We start from the raw sequence: 5,851 nt of genomic DNA, 5'->3' as shown, positions 1-5,851 counted from the left end.
ATATTTACCGTGAAAATAACAATTCACTCAAAATGGTTTTATTATGGTAATCAATTAGTTCCTCCTCACCACCCACACCAATGCCTGCTCGCAACGTTGGTACGATGGAATAATGGTGGCGGTTATGTTTGTTCGAAATAGAACAAGATGTGTGATAAAAACAGCAGCAGCATCAACCGTGAGATAAACATAATATACACATAAATTGCAATAACATTTGCAGGAGTGTTATTTGTTCAGCCTGAGTTTGTTCAGCCTGAGATGGAATAGGAAGGCCAATAGTGAATAAAGGAAATGTTGTGAAGGGATTCTCTTTGTCTTTCCCATTTCAGTTTCTAAATGATATTATTGAATTAATAAAAAAATATTATTAAAATCCAATCCAAATCCAAATCCAATCCAAATCCAATCCAAATCCAATCCAAATCCAATTCAAATCCAATCCAAATCCAATCCAAATCCAAAGCAGTCGAAACAAATCCAAATCAAGTCCAAAACCAATCGAAACCAATCCAAACTCAATCCAAATCCACTCCAAGTCCAATCCAATTCCAATCCAAGTACAATCCAAATCCAATCCAAATCCAATCCAAATCCAATCCAAATCCAATCCAAATCCAATCCAAATCCAATCCAAATCCAATCCAAATCCAATCCAATCCAAACCAATCCAAACCAATTAAAACCAAACCAATCCAAACCAATCCAAACCAAACCAATCCAAACCAATCCAAACCAATCCAAACCAATCCAAACCAATCCAAACCAACCAAACCAAACCAATCCAAACCAATCCAAACCAATCCAAACCAATCCAAACCAATCCAAACCAATCCAAACCAATCCAAACCAATCCAAACCAATCCAAACCAATCCAAACCAATCCAAACCAATCCAAACCAATCCAAACCAATTTAAACCAAACCAATCCAAACCAATCCAAACCAATCCAAACCAATCCAAACCAATCCAAACCAATCCAAACCAATCCAAACCAATCCAAACCAATTTCAATCCAAACCAATCCAAACCAATCCAAACCAATCCAAACCAATCCAAACCAATTTAAACCAAACCAATCCAAACCAATCCAAACCAATCCAAACCAAACCAAACCAAACCAATCCAAACCAATCCAAACCAATCCAAACCAATCCAAACCAACCAAACCAATCCAAACCAATCCAAACCAATCCAAACCAATCCAAACCAATCCAAACCAATCCAAACCAATCCAAACCAATCCAAACCAATCCAAACCAATCCAAACCAATCCAAACCAATCCAAACCAATCCAAACCAATCCAAACCAATCCAAACCAACCAAACCAATCCAAACCAATCCAAACCAACCAAACCAATCCAAACCAATCCAAACCAACCAAACCAATCCAAACCAATCCAAACCAATCCAAACCAATCCAAACCAATCCAAACCAATCCAACCAAACCAATCCAAACCAATCCAAACCAATCCAAACCAATCCAAACCAATCCAAACCAATCCAAACCAATCCAAACCAATCCAAACCAATCCAAACCAACCAAACCAATCCAAACCAACCAAACCAATCCAAACCAATCCAAACCAACCAAACCAATCCAAACCAATCCAAACCAATCCAAACCAATCCAAACCAATCCAAACCAATCCAAACCAATCCAAACCAATCCAAACCAATCCAAACCAACCAAACCAACCAAACCAATCCAAACCAATCCAAACCAATCCAAACCAATCCAAACCAACCAAACCAATCCAAACCAATCCAAACCAATCCAAACCAACCAAACCAATCCAAACCAATCCAAACCAATCCAAACCAATCCAAACCAATCCAAACCAATCCAAACCAATCCAAACCAATCCAAACCAATCCAAACCAATCCAAACCAATCCAAACCAACCAAACCAATCCAAACCAATCCAAACCAATCCAAACCAATCCAAACCAACCAAACCAACCAAACCAATCCAAACCAATCCAAACCAACCAAACCAATCCAAACCAATCCAAACCAATCCAAACCAATCCAAACCAATCCAAACCAATCCAAACCAATCCAAACCAATCCAAACCAACCAAACCAATCCAAACCAATCCAAACCAATCCAAACCAACCAAACCAATCCAAACCAATCCAAACCAACCAAACCAATCCAAACCAATCCAAACCAATCCAAACCAATCCAAACCAATCCAAACCAATCCAAACCAATCCAAACCAATCCAAACCAATCCAAACCAATCCAAACCAACCAAACCAATCCAAACCAATCCAAACCAATCCAAACCAACCAAACCAACCAAACCAATCCAAACCAATCCAAACCAATCCAAACCAATCCAAACCAATCCAAACCAATCCAAACCAATCCAAACCAATCCAAACCAACCAAACCAATCCAAACCAATCCAAACCAATCCAAACCAATCCAAACCAATCCAAACCAATCCAAACCAATCCAAACCAATCCAAACCAATCCAAACCAATCCAAACCAATCCAAACCAATCCAAACCAATCCAAACCAATCCAAACCAACCAAACCAATCCAAACCAATCCAAACCAACCAAACCAACCAACCAAACCAATCCAAACCAATCCAAACCAATCCAAACCAATCCAAACCAATCCAAACCAACCAAACCAATCCAAACCAATCCAAACCAATCCAAACCAACCAAACCAATCCAAACCAATCCAAACCAACCAAACCAATCCAAACCAATCCAAACCAATCCAAACCAATCCAAACCAACCAAACCAAACCAAACCAAACCAATCCAAACCAATCCAAACCAACCAAACCAATCCAAACCAACCAAACCAACCAAACCAATCCAAACCAATCCAAACCAATCCAAACCAATCCAAACCAATCCAAACCAACCAAACCAATCCAAACCAATCCAAACCAACTTAAACCAAACCAATCCAAACCAATCCAAACCAATCCAAACCAATCCAAGTCCAATCCAAACCAACCAATCCAAACCAATCCAAACCAATTTAAACCAAACCAATCCAAACCAATCCAAACCAATCCAAACCAAACCAAACCAAACCAATCCAAACCAATCCAAACCAATCCAAACCAATCCAAACCAATCCAAACCAATCCAAACCAATCCAAACCAACCAAACCAATCCAAACCAACCAAACCAATCCAAACCAATCCAAACCAACCAAACCAATCCAAACCAACCAAACCAACCAAACCAATCCAAACCAACCAAACCAATCCAAACCAATCCAAACCAACCAAACCAATCCAAACCAATCCAAACCAATCCAAACCAATCCAAACCAACCAAACCAACCAAACCAATCCAAACCAACCAAACCAATCCAAACCAATCCAAACCAATCCAAACCAATCCAAACCAATCCAAACCAACCAAACCAATCCAAACCAATCCAAACCAATCCAAACCAATCCAAACCAATCCAAACCAACCAAACCAATCCAAACCAATCCAAACCAATCCAAACCAATCCAAACCAATCCAAACCAATCCAAACCAATCCAAACCAACCAAACCAATCCAAACCAATCCAAACCAATCCAAACCAAACCAAACCAAACCAAACCAAACCAAACCAATCCAAACCAATCCAAACCAATCCAAACCAATCCAAACCAATCCAAACCAATCCAAACCAATCCAAACCAATCAAAACCAAACCAATCCAAACCAATCCAAACCAAACCAACCAAACCAATCCAAACCAATCCAAACCAATCCAAACCAATCCAAACCAATCCAAACCAATCCAAACCAACCAAACCAATCCAAACCAATCCAAACCAATCCAAACCAAACCAACCAAACCAATCCAAACCAATCCAAACCAATCCAAACCAATCCAAACCAACCAAACCAATCCAAACCAATCCAAACCAATCCAAACCAATCCAACCAACCAAACCAATCCAAACCAACCAAACCAATCCAAACCAATCCAAACCAATCCAAACCAATCCAAATCCAATCCAACCAACCAAACCAATCCAAACCAATCCAAACCAATCCAAACCAACCAAACCAATCCAAACCAATCCAAATCCAATCCAACCAATCCAAACCAATCCAAACCAATCCAAACCAATCCAAACCAATCCAAACCAATTAAAACCAAACCAATCCAAATCCAATCCAAATCCAAATCCAATCCAAATCCAATCCAAATCCAATCCAAATCCAATCCAAATCCAATCCAAATCCAATCCAAATCCAATTCAAATCCAATCCAATCCAATTTTAACCAAATTCAAAACATTTTTTTCTATAACTCTAGCACTTTGCCTTAACGGTTTCTTTTGAATTTCTTTTCTCGCAATCTATCTATAAAGCTTGTAAATAACATTTTTATCTATTTTTTCAAGGTATTCATTTTAAAACCCTAAAATTTCAAAAAATCGTAGTAGATGTTTGAAATATTGTTCCCTCGCAATTCATTTATTATTTCTCCTGGGAAAACTATATCAAACATTCGCACGCAATCGGGAAGAGACACCCAGCTGGTGGTGTAATCGCACGCAAGGCAGGAAGGCGCCTATTTCCCCTCGAGCAATAACGAGATCACATCTAGATCTAGCAATTTGCTATTTTTCAAAATCTTTTTTTTTATCATTGCCAATTTTTCTTCCGCGTTGGCTGTCGGTTGGTTCCACTGTTTTGAGGTTTCAATTGTTGTGGGTTTTTTTTTTCGGGGCCATCATCCACGGGGAAAATGTGCCAACTAACAAATGGCGCACGTATTTATCACCTTTGAGTGGTTCGTGGTGTTATTTTTTTTTCGTTCAGATGACGTTCAAACGATGGGATGAGAACGATGAAGCGAGATTCGGTTGGCCATATGGCGAATTGCAATTCTGCGAATAATGGCGATGATGATGTTCGAGGGGTGGCCAAATTACATAATGCATATTTATTGCTTTATTTGGTTTTGTAATTCGGCAGTAAATCGTTGCCTGAAGGAAAAAAATGCTAAACAGTGTGTGCGTTTTGCTGTAAGCAAGTAAGGCGTTCTAATTGGAACAATCAAATTATTGGAATTTATTAATTTTGCAAAGCATTCGCACTTAATTCGTTTAAAAGTTTATATTCGAAAATGGTAAGACATTTACAAGCAATCCTTTTTTCGCAGTAGTAGTAGTGGAAATTATAATTATAATAATCAAATCCTTGTTTTTTGGTGAATATGTAATATGTATATGCAGTTTTTATCAAAAGTGCACGGAGGAAACTGACTAGCCTAGTTTATTTCTCCCAACAGTTGCGTGGGGAAGCCAGATTTGGGTAATAACACTTCGAAACAGATTGTCTTTACGTCTATGTGCAAAGTACCTACTGCCAAGTTCGATTAACCCAAATAGACCAATCAAAAATCTTTTTTGAATCGATTTATTCTGAAACAAAAAATTTCCCATACCGGGAATCGAACCCGGGCCTTCTGGGTGAAAGCCAGATATCCTAGCCACTAGACCATATGGGAGGATGCATGTAAACGTATGAAACAAAGCAACACTTATGTTTGTGTATTTTTAAAATATTTTGATAGTAATTTCAAATAATTAGTGAATTAATGATTGATTGTAATTCACACATTTTATCTTTTGTTTTTCAATAAAAAAAATTGTCAAAATTTATCAACATAATCTTTAGCATATATACAAAGTACTGAAAAATACCGTTCTCAGAATCCACGTCCGTAACAGTATTCCTTTTCCGAAGGCAGAAAATTATGCCACTACCAGCTGCACCATTTTCCCAAGTTCAGGAATTTAATTAGACCAACGATTTTTCAGTTTGCCTCCAGAGCCAATCTGAAAGAGAAAGT

General features: G+C 38.3%; 1 non-coding gene across 1 annotated transcript; it reads right to left on the bottom strand.

Moving 5' to 3' along the window:
- Positions 1-5,434: 5,434 nt before the first annotated feature.
- On the bottom strand, positions 5,435-5,506 carry Trnae-uuc (transfer RNA glutamic acid (anticodon UUC)). Its single transcript has one exon. It is a non-coding gene; the product is annotated as a tRNA-Glu (tRNA).
- Positions 5,507-5,851: the final 345 nt, after the last annotated feature.

The sequence above is a fragment of the Armigeres subalbatus genome, chromosome 3 (assembly GCF_024139115.2).
Source record: "Armigeres subalbatus isolate Guangzhou_Male chromosome 3, GZ_Asu_2, whole genome shotgun sequence".
Taxonomy (NCBI): Eukaryota; Metazoa; Arthropoda; class Insecta; order Diptera; family Culicidae; genus Armigeres; species Armigeres subalbatus.
This window is presented reverse-complemented; position numbering and strand designations above follow the sequence as displayed.